Source organism: Orcinus orca, chromosome 21 (genome assembly GCF_937001465.1).
Source record: "Orcinus orca chromosome 21, mOrcOrc1.1, whole genome shotgun sequence".
NCBI lineage: Eukaryota > Metazoa > Chordata > Mammalia > Artiodactyla > Delphinidae > Orcinus > Orcinus orca.
Window position 1 is genome coordinate 16,936,801 of NC_064579.1, and position 19,115 is coordinate 16,955,915.

At 35.2% G+C, this 19,115-nt stretch overlaps 1 protein-coding gene across 1 annotated transcript in view; it reads right to left on the minus strand.

Annotated features, from left to right (window-relative positions):
* Window positions 1-18,057, minus strand: part of MSR1 (macrophage scavenger receptor 1) — a 126,286-nt gene extending 108,229 nt beyond the window's left edge. Inside the window, exon 1 of the mRNA XM_049704251.1 lies at window positions 17,903-18,057. The gene's annotated coding sequence lies outside the window, so the exon portion shown is untranslated. The remainder of the gene's footprint in view (window positions 1-17,902) is intronic.
* Between the last annotated feature and the right edge of the window lie 1,058 nt (window positions 18,058-19,115).

Consider the following 19,115-nt stretch of genomic DNA (forward strand, 5'->3'; position numbering starts at 1 on the left):
AGGGAAGTTCAGAGTAACATAGGTCTTCCTCAAGAAACAAGAAACATTTCAAAAAAACAACTTAAACTACCATCTAAAAGAATTAGAAAAAGAATAACAAACAAAACCCAAAGTCAGCAGAAGGAAATAATACAGATCAGAGAGGAAGTAAATAAAATAAGACCTCTCCCTCCCAAATTAGAAAAGATCAGTAAAACCAAAAGCTAGTAAAAAAGAACAACCCCCCCCAAAATCAACAAACCTCTGACCAGCCTCACCAAGAAGAAAAGAGATGACCCCAAAAAACAAAATAAGAAATCAAAGAGGAGAAATAACAACCTATACTGCAGAAATACAAAAAAATCATGAGAATACTATGAATAGTTATATACCAACAAATTGGACAACCTAGAAGAAATGGACAAGTTTCTAGAAACATACAGCCTGCCAAAACTGAGTCAAGAAGAAACAGAAAATTTGAACCACTGCTGCCCACCTGGCATTACCTGCCCACCTCATCTGCACACCACCTGCCCAGACCAATCACTAGAAGTGAAATAGAATCTGAAAGAAAACAACTCCCTGCAAACAAAAGTCCAGGACTAGACAGCTTCACTGTAGAATTCTACAAAACATACAAAGAAGAACTCACACCTATCCTCCAACTACTCCAAAACCAAAACCACAATGAGGTATCACCTCACACCAGTCAGAATGACTATCATCAAAAACTCTGCAAATAATAAATGCTGGAGAGGGTGTAGGGAAAAGGGAATCCTCCACACTGGTGGTGAGAATGTAAATTGGTGCAGCCACTATGGAGAACAGTATGGAGGTTCCTTGAAAAATTAAAAATAAAGCTACCATCATATGTTTAGCAATCCTACTCCTGGGCATCTGTCCCAAAATGATGAAAACTCTAATTTGAAAAGATACATGCGCCCTAATGTTCATAACAGCACTATTTATAACAACCAAGACACTTAAACATTCCAAGTGCCCATCAACAGATGACTGGTTTTAGAAGATGTGGTATATATACAAAGGAATATTACTCAGCCATAAGAAAAATGAAATATTGCCATTTGCAGCAACATAGATGGACCTAGAGAATATTACACTTAGTGAAATAAGTCAGACAAAGAGAAAGACAAATACTATATGATATCACTTATATGTGAAATCTAAAAAAGAATACAAATAAATCTATATACAAAGCAGAAACAGACTCACAGACATATAAAACAAACTTTTGGTTACCAAAGGGTAAAAGGAGGGGAGAGAGTGATAAATTAGAATTAACAGATACAAACTACTACTATACATAAAATACAAAAGTAATAAGGATTTACTGTACAGCACAGGGAAATATATTCACTACCTTGTAATAAACTATAATGGAAATTAATCTGAAAAAATATATGTATATAACTGATCACCTTACTATATACTTGAAACTAACACAATATTGTAAATCAACTATATTTCAATTTAAAAAATATAATGGCAGCTGACAACTGTATCCCTGGAATGACAACTTTAGCTACAGTTTACTGTGGTGCCCCTCTACAATGAAATGTTCAATCAGTATGGAAATCTTTTACACCCTGTTTTTGTTCTTGTAACAGGCATCAAATAAATTCTCAACAAAACAGATATTCATATACACTTCAATTACAAGAATCAGTAAGTTGTTTTAAGAATGATAAAATTTGATTTTATTTCATTGGAAATTGAAAATAGGTCAATTAACATTTTTACTTATTTGTAAAAAAGCAATTTCTGATTTTTTGGTAGTTTTTCTCATAGTTTCCTTTTAATATAGCCTTTTGGGGGAAAGACAGGGAACTTAACTACCCATAATTGGTTCTGGTAATTCAAAATGTAGTCACTGGGATGCATCATCATCTAAATTTTTCCCAAAGCATAAGCTATAACTTGGGAGTATATTAGTTTTGGAAGCATTTTTAACTCTTTCAGAAGGCCAGAACACTATGAGTAGATTGGTGCAGAGTTTATTAAGTGACAATTACATGCTTGAAAAATCAAGCTCAATTATTAACTTGGAAAACATCTGAATCAAGTTGAGCCTAATTTTCTAAGCATGTACCTATCACTTAGCCAAAAATATTTAAGTATCCTGCAAATATTTCATATCTTTTCTGTAAGTTAGATGACAACCTATCCAGAGCTAAAATAAATTATGAAATTGTATATAATATAAAAATGGATTCTAACACTTCATTTTCATACAGCTCTTTCTGAGACAGTACATGTTAGAACATCTTAAGTACACTTTATGTTTGATTATTCCTATATGCTTGGGAAACCACTGGCAGGGTTAAATATATTTTCTAGCAAAATGGTTCTAAGGAAAATTAGAACAGTACTTGATTAATTGAATGTTCAACCTAATGGTGAAAGGCATTTATAATTTCATCACATTGAGAGCACTTCAAATAGTTCACAGGAACCAGAGATCTACATCCTGTGAAAGAATTTAAGTAACTGGTTAATAGTAGGTAGGTTGCCTCCTCTTGACGACTGTTCAGACAGAAAGCAAGGAATCTGATGGGAAATGTGCTCTCTTACGTTGAGGATCCTAATTTCACTTAAAATTCTTAGCTTCTAGAGAATCACAAAGCAGAAATCATTGAAAATTATTTTGTGCAATTTCAGATGTCCAGTTGTTCTCCCAACTCTCATTTATAATATACTTAAGCCATTTATAATTAATTCATTTTCAAATAGCTCCAAGTAAATTTTTAAAAATTAAATCAAACAATTGAGCTTGGAAAGAGATTCCAGTTACACAGAATGATTGTATTGGTTAGTTTAAACAAAACCAATAATTTGTCAAATTGGGTTTCAACACAATTCAGTTGTATAGCATGTAAATAAGATATTATAAAGTCAACCATTTGCTATTCATACAGTAAATAGATGAAGCTGGCCTTCATAAAGGAAATAAGAATTGGTTTTTGTTATAGATTTATCTGGGAAAAAAGAAACCCAATACACCCTTTCTCTTTCAGCTCTCTTTCTCTATCTTTCACAGCTTTCAAACATCTTTTGCTATACCATTATTTATGGGGGTGGGAGGCACTTTTCAAGTAAATGTACAGCCAGTTGGTGGTTAGAAATTAAATTCTACTGTTTTTTTCCATATCTATACCCTCTTGTCAACTTATTGATTATGGGACACACGTTACTCCTTGCCTTCTTCAACGCTTAGGCTATTGTGATTTAAAACACTCTTGACAGTTAAAATCTTCTAATTTCAAGATTATTCCCTCTGCTATGAATTTTGAAAATCTATTTGGTTCTCAAAGACAATAATATTATTCATCATCAGAATGTTTCAACCTAAAGGTCTCTTTTGGTGAAAGGGCCACAAGCACAGAAACAAAAAAACAGAAATTAAAATGAATCTGTTAAATACATCAATGTTACTATATTAAACATTCACTGAGGAAAATTGAAGTACTTATGCATGGGATAAGAGAAACTAAAAAACTGAAAGCAAAAACATTATTGGTGGGGAAATATGACCATCCTCTTTCTGTGTGTGTGCTTTAACTACCAAATTGATCTGGCTGAATAGTCTATTAAAAGCATAATCTTCATAAAAAATTGCCTTTGGTATCTCCTCAAGATTTATAGGATATAAAGACTCCCTTACTACTTATTTTACGAACTATCATGTTTAGGGAAAATTAAAAGGATTGTTAAAGGAGGAAACACAGATTCTTCAGTCTATGAAAGAAGCTTACCAAAGTTGCATCATTTCTTTTACAGCTGTTAAAATAAATAATTTGCTTTGCAAGTTTTCTGAATGATATTCAACTGAGAGAAACTTCTTTTGATGAACCAGAGAAGAAATAGCTTGAACTTTGCTATAAGTTATTGACGAGCTTTCTTCTCGTCAATATAGAATGAAGTGTTTGACCCATCTGAGTTACCAACTAGACATCACATTTCTCAGATATATCTTTGATCAGCCTCTATGTTATTCTTATGCTTCTTAGAAGGAGGTGATTTTATGTAAGAAATTTCTTTTATCAAATCTTTTCTTTCTTTTTTTTTAAAAAAACATAGATTTAAAAAAAAACTATCACTCCAATTTCTTCCTTTTCAGCAAAACCAAGGAAATTAGAAACATACTTTAATAAAAGTTAAAAAGATGACTAGCAAATAAGGAGGAAAGGGGGAAGTAAATACAATCCTGCTGTGAGGGAATTTAAGATAAATGGCTTTCAAGTGTTTAAATAACCCATCCTCTGAAACTAAAGGAGGGAAGCAGTAATGGAAATGAGTATTTATCCTATGTCCACTCAGACCATATATTTAGGAGTTCAGGAGGGAGTGTGAGAAAGATGTTATTTGATAATGTTACTGCTTTGGAAGAAGGAGTAAATGAGCACATTTTTTGAGAATGTAGAAGGTGATTGTGGAGCTTGAGGAGACTGCATAACAGATTGATATTTTAATGAATATTAATAAAAATTCATTTAAAATAAAAATATAGTAAACTGTTGTATTTACTTATGTATTAAAATATTCATAAACTTTCACTATTCTGAGAAGAAAAATCATGCAAATGAATAAACTATATGGGGATATATACATATATATATATTTCTTTCTAAGCATGATCCCTCACCCCACCTCACAGAAAAAATGATGGAAAAATGGATATCACCACACAAAAAGTAAAAACAGCATATTGTTTAAGAAATTTTAAGCACTACATAAGCGCTTAATATATTGTGCACAGAATTCTACAAGTGAATACAGAAAAGTATCTGAACATTTATGAATGAAAATTACTCAGGGTGGGGACATAATTATTTCTATTTCTCTAATAATTCTGCAATGAAAGTACATTGAGATAAATATAATCATATTTTAATATATTTAATTAAACATATTTTAGTACCCATTAAGCCTGCATAAAAGAGTGAACATAAAAGCAACGTGTTATACAGTCCTTGCCTTTAAAAATTTTATGGGCAAAGGAAGGAAAAGCATTGATCTTTGTCCATTTTCCTAAGTGGGGAGGTCTAGAAAACAATCTGAAAATCCCTTTGGATAAAGTTTTATTTATAATGATGAAAACATGAGTAAAATAAGAATTAAGAGCATTGCAGTTTCTCTATTTCAGGTTTTGAGTCCAAATGCAGCCTTAAGATTATAAATATGCACAGAAATATTCATCCATGACATTGCTTATGTCCTTTGCAAAAAAATATGCAAGTCATCGAAAGTTCTTTATGTAACAGTAAGCTTCGGTTAAAAAGAAAACTCTTGTCGTAAGAAGAAAAAAGAAACCAACTTAGAATACATGTATTTTTTTTTTTTTTTTTTGCGGTCCGCGGGCCTCTCACTGTTGTGGCCTCTCCCATTGCGGAGCACAGGCTCCGGACGCGCAGGCTCAGCGGCCATGGCTCATGAGCCCAGCCGCTCCGCGGCATGTGGGATCTTCCCGGACTGAGGCACGAACCCGTGTCCCCTGCATCGGCAGGCGGACTCTCAACCACTGCGCCACCAGGGAAGCCTAGAATACATGTATTTTTAAATAAAATTTTCCTTTTCATATAAATATATTTATTGTTAATAATTTAGAAATTTTCGTAAACCAAAAGAAAAAATTATCATTTCATCCCACTAAACAAAGGTAATATGCAACATATGATGAAATATTTTGCAGTTTTGCTCTATGAATATTTAAAAACCTGTGTTTAAAAAAACAGCATAATACTGAATAGATTTTCATTTAGTTTTATTCATTTTAAATATATTTTCAACTCAATAAATATTTAAAAATTATTTTCATTACTTTATTTTATAAATAATAAATCAGCCCATCATAATTTATTTAGCCCATTCCTATTTGTTGGATATTTGGTTCCTGGTGATTTCTATTTAATAACACTATGTTATGAACCTCATTTAATAAAATTTCTGCACACATTTTCATAGAGATAACTCCAAAAAGTGGAATTATGGCACAAGGAAAACATAAATATTGAGGCTTTTCATATTAGCATTTTTTAAAGCTGAGGTTAGAGAGTGTGGATTGGAATAGACTACTTACATTTAGATCAGAAACAAGATCATGTAACCTTGTTTGTACTCAGAAAATTACAAGATTGAGGGGCCAAATAATGATCTGTGTTTTAAAGGACAAGAAGGCTGTCATTTGTTGAATACAAAGAATCAACTGTGCTTATGGAAATAAATAATACAGCTAGATTAAAAAAGAAAAATCTTAATAGAAAAATATGGAAGGGACTCCAATATATGATGGACGAGGAGGAAATAGTTGTCAGTCACTTGTTCCTGACATGAATGGTAGAAATATCCAGAGAGTTTAACCATGACCAAGGTGAATGGAGGTCAACTGAAGGGAAAATATAATTGAAAATAAAATAGTTAAAAATTTTCTGATCTCTATTTGTTATGATATCAAATCTTTAATTATTATTAACTTTTTCACCATGCAGAGCTGGTTTAGAAATGCATCACATATCCACAATTATACTGCATTCATGAGAGTGTTAAGACAAAAAACAGATCTTTGATAATCACAAAATCTTCCATTTACAAAATACATTTTTCTTGAAAAATGTGAAGCCACTGTAAGTCCCATTGAAGTTTTAACATGAAGCCATTGAAGAAAACTCTTTCCTTAAGAACTTTTAATTAGTTTTGAGAGAAAATGTTTGCTCATTGGTTTTAAAAAAGCTTACATTATTATCTTGCTTTTAGTCACAAATGCTTTATCTAATATGTTGCTGTTGTCCAGGACTCATTAATTCTATTGTTTCCCTTGTTGTTAGTGCTCATTACTTTGCTCATTTGAAATCAGAACAGGTTAGAAAGGTTAAAACTTTTTTTTAAACCTGTGTCCTGAAAATAAACAGCCTATGAGATAAAGCTGAACACCTGAACATTTGATGTATTACGTCTCAGTAGTATCTGACAACCCTTACTCCCTGGCAATGCAATTTTTTTCTAATAATTTAGTCTCAGTCTATTAAAAGACAATTACAGATAATGCACACAGGCAAGTGGTGAAGGATGCCCAGAATAGCTTCTGTAGAGAGGTTATCAAAACACAACTCACCAAAAGGATTTTTGCATTGATTTTTTAAAAAAATTATTTCAAAAACACAGTTATATAGATTTTTACAGGACTAAATATAACAAAAAAAGATGGAAAGGATTTCCTCTTTGCTACTTCATATAACACATTTTTAAAACATAAGGTAGGGACTTCCCTCGTGGAGCACTGGTTAAGAATCTGCCTGCCAATGCAGGGGACAGAGGTTTGATCACTGGTCCAGGAAGATCCCACATACCATGGAGCAACTAAGCCCATGTGCCACAACTACTGAACCTGTGCTCTAGAGCCCGCTGCTGCAGGTACTGAGCCCACGTGCTGCAACTACTGAAGCCTGCATGCCTAGATCCCGTGCTGCACAACAACAGAAGCCACCACAATGAGAAGCCCACACACCACAACGAAGAGTAGACCCCACTCACCGCAACTGGAGAAAGCCTGCGCAGAGCAATGAAGACCCAACACAGCCAAAAATAATTATAAGGTAAATGTTATAATAGCTATTTATTGCCTTATTATAACTAAATGCTTATTCTTTATTGCTGTGTACAGTTTTGAATATTTAACATATTTGAGTGTACCAGTGTGATTTCATAGCTGTCCTGCTGGTCCTTCACCTTGGACTACTGCATGATTAACTACTGAAGAAGGGACATTATCACAACAGTAGCCATTACAGATGGATTAGACTTGCATCATGACATTTTGCAACAAAATTAAGAAACCTCTTGGGACAATTCTGAGTATAATCAATTGAAACTATTGTATTCACTCAGTCCTCTAGAGAATTTAAAATGCACTGATACTCACATGAAACGGCAGTGACTGTGCATAGTATAAGTACACTTATTTCTGAAATCCTTTTTGATATCTTATTTCATATATGAGGTAGAGGTCCTCTCCTTGCTTTGTTGACTGGGAAGCTATAGTATATGGAATCACCACATGGAACATGCTGTGATCTATGTGAAAAGAAGAGATACCCCTTATATCATCATTTCCTGTACCCCGCAAGAAGGGGCTGCCTAAATCAGGATGTTTTTCCAAGTTGAGATTGATTGTTTCTGGAATGAGTTCAGAAAAATCAGAAGCCTCTCTTCCTGACTTCGTATAGACTGCATTTAGATTGCAGCCCTAATACAAGCAAACTTCTTGGAATAGTTGGGGTACAGGATTTTTCAAGGACACTCTCTATGCAATAAACAGAGCATGTGATAGCATTGCAGACAACTTGATGGCAATCAGATGACCTGGCCCTCGGCCCCCTCTGCCAGTCACACAAGCTCTCTAAATACCCATTTTGTCTCCTCTTTAAACTGACGAGGTTAGAGAGACATCTCTAAGGAACACCTTCTGCACTTCTAACAAGAGAGTCATCAAACAACCTCACTGTGTATAAGGGGAGCGACAGGAAAAGTGAAAGCAGGATAAGCAACAGTTTAGTAGAAGTAGAGCTGACTCTACTGTCACGAGCTCTGGAACCTGTGGTGAGTCATGTAAGTTCTCTGTGTCCTCTGTCGGCTTCTCTGTGAAATAAAGGAATAGACCTAGAACGGTGATTTTCAAACATTTTCAGCTATAGTATATGGAATAGCATACCCTTTTTTCCCACAGGAAAATCATATGTGGAAACCTAGTATATAAACATAACAGGGAAAGTGCTTAGGAGGAAGATGGCTTGGGACGGACAGGGCTGGATGGGCATCCGTGCAGCCTTTGCCTTGCTCCCTCCTCAAATCCATGCATTTGTGTGGAAAAGCACAAGATTAGATACCCTTCATGAGAATGACACTGAGAGACACCTGCTACTTCATGGTTTTCTCCTCCAATCCCCCCCACCTCCCCAATACAAATACTGTAGCATCAAGATCTTTGAAACCAGATTACTTCCTGGTCTTTAACTAGTTACCTCTACACATAAGGGATGGAATTATCTATCTGTAGTAGCAAGCTCTGAGAGTAGCTAATGGCAGGAACTAAGGAGATTTGGAAATAACCAAACTTTATGTAACCTCAAGGAAGGAGGCTAATAATATTGGAGATCTGTAATGGTATGAATTGTGTCCTGTCTGAAGGAAAACTATTAAAACTCAATAAGATAAACCCAGTATGGTATTTCCCAGAAAACACTCTTCTGAGAGATGTTAGTAGCTGCATTTTAGGAAATAATATATGCCTCCTCTGTTAAAGAAATGTAGGATTAGATAAAATCATTGTCGTATTCTGTTTACATACACTTTAATATGCTAATATTCCAAATAAAATTTCAAGAGAGGTCCTATAGTAGAAAGCATTTTCAAACTTATTTTGGGAAATGCAAAGAGTTGAAGAAGGGGAGCTTCATTTCCATTAGATGAGGACAATGTTGGAATCATAGATCAGCTTCTTCAACACATCTAGTGGTTGATGGCTCTGTGAGAATTCTTTTAAGCTTGTATGAGTAAAATATGAATATGCAAATTTAGAATAACTCCCCTTCATACAATTTTGTAGTAAGTCTGGCCTAGTCCTGCCATGCAAAGTCCTTTCCTGATATCACAGATAACTGATTGTACAAGCTAACAGTCTGGTCATTTTTTCAAATGAATGAAAACTGCACTTGTGGACCATAAAATAAAATGAGATTTGTAGCTTAGCAAAAAAATTTATCCATAACACAGCTTATAATCAGATGGCAATTTGAATAGTGTAGCATCAACAATAATTTAAAATGGCTATATAGAAATTCAAAGTAATGTGGTTGGGGGTATAAAAAGAGTTTTGATGTATTCACTTGGAAGTTCATTCAATTTATAATTATCTTAGAGAGGACAGCTATAATATACCATCACCAAGCCGAGGGTAGCTTTCTTGAGCAACTTGAGAAAACTGAGTAATTAGTTCTTTTAACTTGCCTTCGACTGAAGTGTCCCAATACGTTCCTTCATTGTTTATTGCAAAACAATGTTACTTGTATAGGATTTATGTGTCAGAGTGCTCATTTTGACAAACCTCAAATCCAATAAACTAGGGATATACTTCAGCAACCCATTCCATCTCAAGGGGGAACTCAACTCTCATAAGCAATCGGAGGGCATGTGTCGGCTTTCTTTGCACAGTTCCATACATATTTGTACGTTTACATACACAGTGCACTCCTTTCTTTTTTCTTTGCAGAAATGAGAGCATACCATGCATACTCTTATATAGCATTTCTTAAAAAAATCTTAAGTTTTAGATCTCTTCCCACATCTGAACTGATATATCTATAAAATGGTTCTTATGGCTGTGTTGTGTGATTCTTTAATAAATAATGCTAAAATGAGCTTCCTTTGTACATACTTTTTGTACACACATGAAAGAATTTTCTCAGATAACCTCTTTGAGTCAAAGTGTTGGTTCAAAAGTTATGCATAGCTTAGTTTTAACCATGGCAGTCTTTACTATGAATGGAGAAAACACCTTGAACAATGGAAATAAATACATCATCCATTGCTCTTCTTGGCCCTGAATTCACCTTCTTAGATATTCTTTACTTGGCCATAATCCTCTAATACCAGAGTTTAGTGCACGTAGGAGAGTATGTCCTTCTTGGGCAATGAGACTCTTCAGTAGTCTACTTTCGGTAGTCTACTTTCAAATGGCGTAAGTCTGGGATCCAAAGAGTTATATTAAGTGTCAATTAGACATACTTTTCAGGCCAAGCTTTAGATTTCATCAGTAATAAAATTCTCCAGAAAATACAAAAGATTTTTGGAAAAAAGTGATTACAGTGAGATCTGTGTGCTAGTAATCACATCAAAATCTTTTCTGGATATGGTACCTATTCCCGCTGCATTTATTTACTTTTATGCTTTACCCCCCACACACACACACACATACACACACACACACAGTGGTATATATCTTGAGGCTATCTGAAACACAAGTCTTCAGAGGAAATGAAACTGCAGTTTGCTTTCCAACCCTAAAAGGCTTGAATTTATGAACTATTTCCATGGCTTGCTTGTAGGGCATCCAATTTTTGCCTAAGCCCATGTTTATTTTTATAGTACCCTGCTATAATTCTCAAGGAACCACTGATACACATTGACATTCTGGCTCTATACAAATGCTTCCTCTAGAACAGCAAACTTAGTAGGCATATAGTCTGCTTTCCAAGTTATCAAAGGTGACAGTTTTAGAAAATATTCTCTCTGACACAAGAGAGGTATACAGCTATCCAACCTGCAGTATCTGTGTACTTGCTACAAGCTGCCTGACTGCTAAGACATTGCAGCATATTTTGAGTTATACAGCTCACTGGTTTTTATAACAATTTTTTACAGTAGTTAAAACAGAGTAAACTTCTATAATAATCTACACATTGATTCAAGTTGGAATAACAAGAACTGGATTTACAATCTCATGTGAAATAAGTAATAAAAGACAAAATATATGAAACATTGGCACAGAAAACATTGGCCATTGGGCAACAAACAAACAAACAAACAAAAGAAAAACCCCACAGGGATTCATGGTGGACAAAAATCAAATGAGGAGACACCTATGAATGCCAGTCTTACTTGCTGGAGAAAGTGTACATATTGTAGCACTGGGAGGAGTAGCGCCAGGAATCCGGAGAAGTCAAGCCTCTGTTGTTCCCAGGATGGAATATTGGAGAGGAGAGAGGTACACAGTAAGACAACCCCTGAGATGTGCACAGTCCCTCTCAAATATTCAACTGAGTCCTAATGTATCAATACATACATGAGGAAGCTATTTGAGGCTGGGGGGAAAACTACCCAAAAGAATACAGGGAACGGAACAATGCTTATAGATCACAGTGGGTTAGGGGTAACACCCATTCCCAAGGCAGAGTGGAAAACTTTATAACTCAGGGGTCATCAGTACCAACCCTGTAATAGTGTTTAATACTAAAACCAGCTTATTAAGAAAGATCTTGCCTCAACAGGGGGTAAAATCTAGCCCTAGAATAAATACTGTTCTGGTACAAGCTAACCAAGCTTAAAAGTAGGACTTGAAGGAATCAAATTGAATTCAAGTAACCCAACTGCATCCCACAGCAAAGTTCCAAAATATTTTTAGGCAAGCAAAAATATCCAGCACCATCTGGTATCTAATAAAAAAAATTATCAGGTATGAAGAGAAGCAGAAAAATATAACCCATAACGAGGAGAAAAATAATTAGAAACTGACTCAGAAATGACACATGATAGAATTAATAGTTAATAACATCAAAACAGTTATCATTTGTGCAACCTATCAGTTCAAGAAGGTAGATGAAACATTAAGCATCTTATGTCATATGCAGACGTGAAAGATAAAAATAGCCAAATATAATTCTAGAGGTGAAAACTACAATGCATGGGATTCTTTAAAAAGACACTGGATGTGTTTAATAACAGAGTGGACAGTGCAAAAGAAAAGATTAGTGAATTGAAATATTATCCAGAAGGAAACAGTGGGGAAAGTATCAAAACAAACAAACAGATTATAAAAACAGACCATTATGAGCTGCGAACAATTTAAAGTGGTTAATTATATGTGCAATTGGAATCCCCAAAGGAGAGAAAAGATGGAGGAATGGAAAAAATATTTGAAGAATGATGGCTAAAATTTTCCAAATTTACTGAAAAGTATAAATCCACAGTTCCAAGAGGTTCAATGAATCCAAACAAAAGAAACATGAAGGAAACTATACTAAAGCACAGCATAATCAAATGCTTAAAGTGAGCGGTAAAGAGAAAATCTTAGAAGCAATGCGAAAAAACAAATGTCGAGTTTTATACAGGGGAAAAAGGTGTAAATGTGTTTGCCATTTCTCTTCAGAAACAATGAATGCTAGAAGACAATGGAACAATATCTTTAGAGGACAGTGCTGAAAAATAAAAACTGTCAATCTAGAATTTTTTTATCTTGCAAAAAAAATCTTTCAAAAGGACAATGAAGGACTTCCCTGGTGGCTCAGTGGTTAAGAATCTGCCTGACAATGCAGGGGACACAGGTTCAATCCCTGGTCTGGGAAGATCCCACATGTCACAGAGCAACCAAGCCCGTGCACAACAACTACTGAGCCTGAGCTCTAGAGCCCTCATGCCACAACTGCTGAGCCCACGTGCAGCAACTACTGAAGTCCGTGCACCTAGAGCCTGTGCTCCGCAACAAGAGAGGCCACCACAATGAGTCAGAAGCCTGCTCACTGCAACTAGAGAAAGCCACGTGCAGCAACGAAGACCCAACGCAGCCAAAATTAAATAAATAAATAAATGTATTAAAAAAATAAAAAAGAGAGAGTCTGGGATCTGTAACACACAGGTCTTCAAACAAAAAAAAAAGGACAATGAAATAAAGACATTTCAGACACAAATTAGGTATGCATAAATTCTACTTTTATGAGATAATGTCCAAGAGTTTAACAGAAATATTCTTTTAAAAACTTGCTATTATTAGGCTTTTCAATTTTTAGCATTTTAGTAGGTCTAATTATGATCTCGATATACATTTAACTCTGTACAAACATATTTTTGTTTGTTTATTGACTGTAGGTATTTACTCACCTATTGCCCACTCAAATTGTTTTACATTTTTTATTGGTTTGTTTGACTTTTTGCTTAATGATTTATATTTTATAAAACTAGCTTTTTTTTCCCTGTTATATAAGTGGCTATTATTATCTCTCCATTTGATGATGTCTATTGAGTAACAATAGCTTTTGATTTTAAGGGAGAAAAATTTGCTGATATCTTCTTTTATGGTATGTTGGAGTATCACCTATAAAATAATTTTCTACCTCAAGAGGATAAAAATATCCTCTATCATTTCTTTCTAAACATTTTGAAGTACAGACATCCCTTGATTTGCATGGTTCTGATACAGAATATTTCAGTTACCATGGTTCAATTAAGTAATACTGGTCCCTCAACAGCACGGTTCAAATATTAGTTACCATGGTGTATTAACCATGAATAATTGCATAAAGTACAAATTTCATTGTGGTTCTACAGTCCACAAATTGCTACATAAATAAGAGATGGCTACCATGGTCAGTGACAAATCATGTCACTTTTTTTCAGAGCCTGTTGATTATTGGTCACTCTGTGTCTCTTATTCAGTTCAGGCATAGACATCAAAGCATGCAGGTGTCCTGCACTGTCTCCCAGTGATAAACCCACATGGCATTTAAAAAGAATGGATAATCAAAAGAGGAAATTGACCAAAAATGATGAGGATGCAACAAAGGAAAGAAAAGTGCTGACAACAGAAGTGAAATTCAAACTGAACAGAAATGGAGTTATAGATGATATAGTTGACATGGGAATGCTGATGCGCTGCCATTCGAGAGACTAGATAATGCAGCCAGGGGAACTTAGTGACACTGAACTTATCAACATAAATGAGGAATGTGATAGGGATGACAAAGATAATGTCCCAGAGGAAATGACACTAACAAAAGACTCACATCAAAGGACCCCTTGGAGATATTGTACAACCTTCAAAGCATGAAGGATAAATTGTTGGAAGCTCAACCAAACACTTGGCCAAGTCACAGGAGAAATGCATGCTCCATATCATTGGATATGTTCCGTGAGAAGAAGGCAAACATTGTTCAAGCCACTATTGATATTTTTTTTTACAAAGTAACAAAATACTGTTATTCTCAATGTTTGTAATATTTTCCATTAACATTGTACTAAATAAATTCTAGTTTTATTGTTTTTCTTTCTCTATACATTTATAAGGAACAGTAAAAGAGTTTTAATGTTTTGGAAAAAAACTTAAATTCATGGAACAAACTTTTTTTTATTGATTATGAAGATCATTTTGCATATCTTCAGCTTGCTTGTAAGTGAGCCTTCTCATACACTATCCCTGCCCACTACCATAATATTTTAATTAAAATATGTATACTAAATACTGATATTTCAAAGGGAAAGTCCCTCTATTTTATCATGTTTCAGGAGCATCTTGGCTTCTCTTGGCCCTTGATCTGTCTTAAAAATTTAATAATAGGCTAGTAAATTCTTTCAGATTTGCACTATATAGAGTGAGGCTATACTATAACATCTATACACATTTAAAATCTTATTTTCCAGGTGAATTAAAACTTTTGTCATAATATAGTAACCTCTTTATACACACAATAATTTTTTTCCTTAAGTCTGTTTTGTCTGATATTAAATTACCTTCCCCAGGTTCCTTTAGGTTGGTATTTTCCTGGTATGTCTTTTTCTATTTTAAATTTTTCACATATTTACGCTTTAAACATGTCTTTAAAACACATGTAACCAATTTCGTTTTACATTTTTTTTTACTCCAATGTGATAGTCTCTATTTTGTTAACTACCAAGTTTAAACAATTCACATTTATGTAACTATTGATACATTTGGACTTCCTTTACTATCTTACTTTTAGTATTTCCTCTGGCTTGCATTTTCTATACTTGTTTTACTTCGTTAATTTTCCTGGATCAATTTAGGCTTTTTTCCCTTATTTTATTTTTTGTTCTGGTTTGGAAATTGAAAACTTTATATCTGTTCTTTAATCACTTCCCTTGAAATATTACCATGCATATTTAACCAATTTTACCATGAGTATCTTGCCAAACCTTACTTTAACCCTAATTATATCTTTTTGATACACAAGCAAATTTACCCAACATATTTTATTTCTGTAAGTTTTTCTGTATATATATATATATATATATGTGTGTGTGTGTGTGTGTGAAACATATATATATGTATATATATGAAACATAGAATATACTGCTTTAACCATTTTTAAGTGTACATTCATACTATTGCACAACCATCACCACCATCCATCCACAGAACTCTTTTCTTCTTCCCAAACTGAAACTCTGTATCCCTTAGACAGTTACTCCCTATTCCTCTCTCCCAGCAGCACTTGAAAACTGTCATTCTACCTACTTTCTGTCTCTGATTTGATTACTTTAGGCCTCAAGTAAGTGGAATTACCCAGTATTTGTCCTCTTGTGATTAGCTTATATTGCTTAGCATAATGTCTACAAGGTTCATCCCTGCTTTAAAATGTCACAATTTCCACCCTTTTTAATGTTGACTAATATTCCATTGTATGTTTATACCATATTTTGTTGATCCATTCACCTGTGGATGGATACTTGGGTTGCCTCTATATTTTGGTTTTGTGAATAATGCTACTATGAACACTGGTGTACAAGCATCTGTTCAAGTCTCTGCTTTTCAATACTTTTGGACATATACCCAGAATTGGAATTTCTGGACCATACAGAACTTCTATTTTTAACTTTATGAGGAACAACTGTTCCTCAGTACATAACTGTTCCTCATTACATAAACTGTACTGTTTCCATATTGGCTATACCATTTTACATTCCCACCAGCAATTTTCTAGAAAAAATATGTGTATGAATGAGCAGCAGAGTAGAATATGATACATATTTCAAAAGAAGTACAAACAAAATATAGGGAATATACAACAAAGTTTTCCAAGTGTGGATATTCTGTCATCTGGAGTCCTTGTTTAAATGCATTTTGCTTCCATACTTCAGAGAGAAAATTAATTTCTGAGATAGGATCTGGTAAAGGGTATTTTATGTTTGCCTACATTTGAGAACCACTTGTTAAAGGAAGGAGATGTTATTTTCAATCTTGTATTTAAAAGCAGGTTTTACAGAATTCAGCTTGTTCACAGACTGAGTAGCCAGTGGAGAGAGAGCAACTGAATATTTGAGAGAAAGAGTTTCTCAGACAGGAAGAAACGGAAGTTGTCTTAAGTACAGGTTCAGAGTTATTCTTAAGGTGCAAGATGCCTACTTAGGTTGTCTTTCCTTTAACTCAGTGTAATAAAATTCTTAGGGAAAAGATATGATTGCAATGGGTTATTAAAAGAAGCAAGAGTAGTTTGTTGAATGGTTAGCTGCTTAAAGTAAATCTGGAATGATGGTGGGAAGAATGCTGTACATACTGGTTACTGACAACAACAACAAGTTTTCTTGACTGTAACAAAAAAAAATATCTGAAGTAAATGGCACAGTGGTAACTCATTTGAATTAATGAATTAATTAATCATAAGATTGCTTTAAGAAAAAGGAAGTTGTATTAAACATGGTGAACACATTCTGTATTTGTCACCATCATTTAACGCCATTTCCAAATAAAGAATGTGAACCCTAGTATTGTGTTTTTATTATATTTATTACCTTCTCAAAACAGGCCTTAGATACATATTTATATTTTCCACATGCCATGAACTTTATAAGTTGTTCTACATTATTTTACAAACCTCTAAAGAGTGAACCTAAGTCCTATTCAAAATACATCTACATCAGTTCAAGATGGTGGAGTAGAAGGACGTGTGCTCACTCCCTCTTGCAAGAGCACCGGAATCACAACTAACTGCTGAACAATCATCAACAGGAAGACGCTGGAACTCACCAAAAAAGACACCCCACATCCAAAGACAAAAGGGAAGCCACAATGAGATGGTAGGAGGGGTGCAATCACAATAAACTCAAATCCCATAACTGCTGGGTGGGTGACTCACAAACTGGTGAACAATTATACCACAGAAGTCTACCCACTGGAGTGAAGGTTCTGAGTCCCATGTTAGTTTTCCTAACCTGGGGGTCTGGCAATGGGAGGAGGAATTCTCAGATAATCAGACTTTGAAGCCTAGCAGGATTTGAGTACAAGACTTTGACAGGACTGGGGGAAACAGAGACTCCATGCTTGGAGGGCACACACAAAGTAGTGGGTGCATCAGGACCCAGGGGGAAGGAGCAGTGACCCCATAGAAGACTGAACCAGACCTACCTGCTACTGTTACAGGGTCTCCTGCAGAGGCGGGGGGTGGCTGTGGCTCACCGCAGGGACAAGGACACTGGCAACAGAAGCTCTGGGAAGCACTCCTTGGCATGAGCCCTCCCAGAGTCCACCATTAGCCCCACCAAAGACCCTGTAGCTTCCAGTGCTGGGTTTCCTCAGGCCAAACAACCAACAGGGAGGGAACTCAGCCCCACCCATCAGCAAACAAGCAGATTAAAGTTTCACTGAGCTCTGCCTACCAGAGCAACACTCAGGTCTACCCACCACCAGTCCCTCCCATCAGGAAGCTTGCACAAGCCTAATCCACCAGAGGGCAGACAGCAGAAGCAAGAAGAACTACAATCCTGCAGCCTGCATGACGAAAACCACATTCACAGAAAGACAGACAAAATGAAAAGGCAGAGGGCTACGTACTAGATGACGGAACAAGATAAAATCCCAGAAAAAAAACTAAATGAAGGAGATAGGCAACCTTCCAGAAAAAGAATTCAGAATAATGATAGTGAAGATGATCCAGGACCTCGGAAAAAGAATGGAGGCAAAGATTGAGAAGATGCAAGAAAAGTTTAACAAAGAGCTCAAAGAATTAAAGAACAAACACCTAGAAGAATTAGAGAACAAACAACCAGAGATGAACAATACAATAACTGAAATGAAAGATACACAAGAAGGAATCAATAGCAGAATAACTAAGGAAGAAGAATGGATAAGTGACCTGAAAGACAGAATGGTGGAATTCACTGACATGGAACAGAATAAAGAAAAAATAATGAAAATAAATGAAGACAGTATAAGAGACTTCTGGGACAACATTAAACACACCAACATTCGCATTATTGGAGTCCCAGAAGGAGAAGAGAGAGATAAAGGACCTGAGAAAATATTTGAAGAGATTATAGTCAAAAACTTCCCTAACATGGGAAAGGAAATAGCCACCCAAGTCCTGGAGGCCCAGACAGTCCCAGGTAGGATAAACCCAAGGAGAAACATGACATGACATACAGTAATCAAACTGACAAAAGTTAAAGACAACGAAAAATTATTAAAAGCAACAAGGGAAAAATGACAAATAACATACAAGGAAACTCCCGTAAGTTTAGCAGCTGATTTCTCAGCAGAAACTCTACAAGCCAGAAGGGAGTGTCATGATATATTTAAAGTGATGAAAGGGAAGAACCTACAACCAACATTACTCGACCCG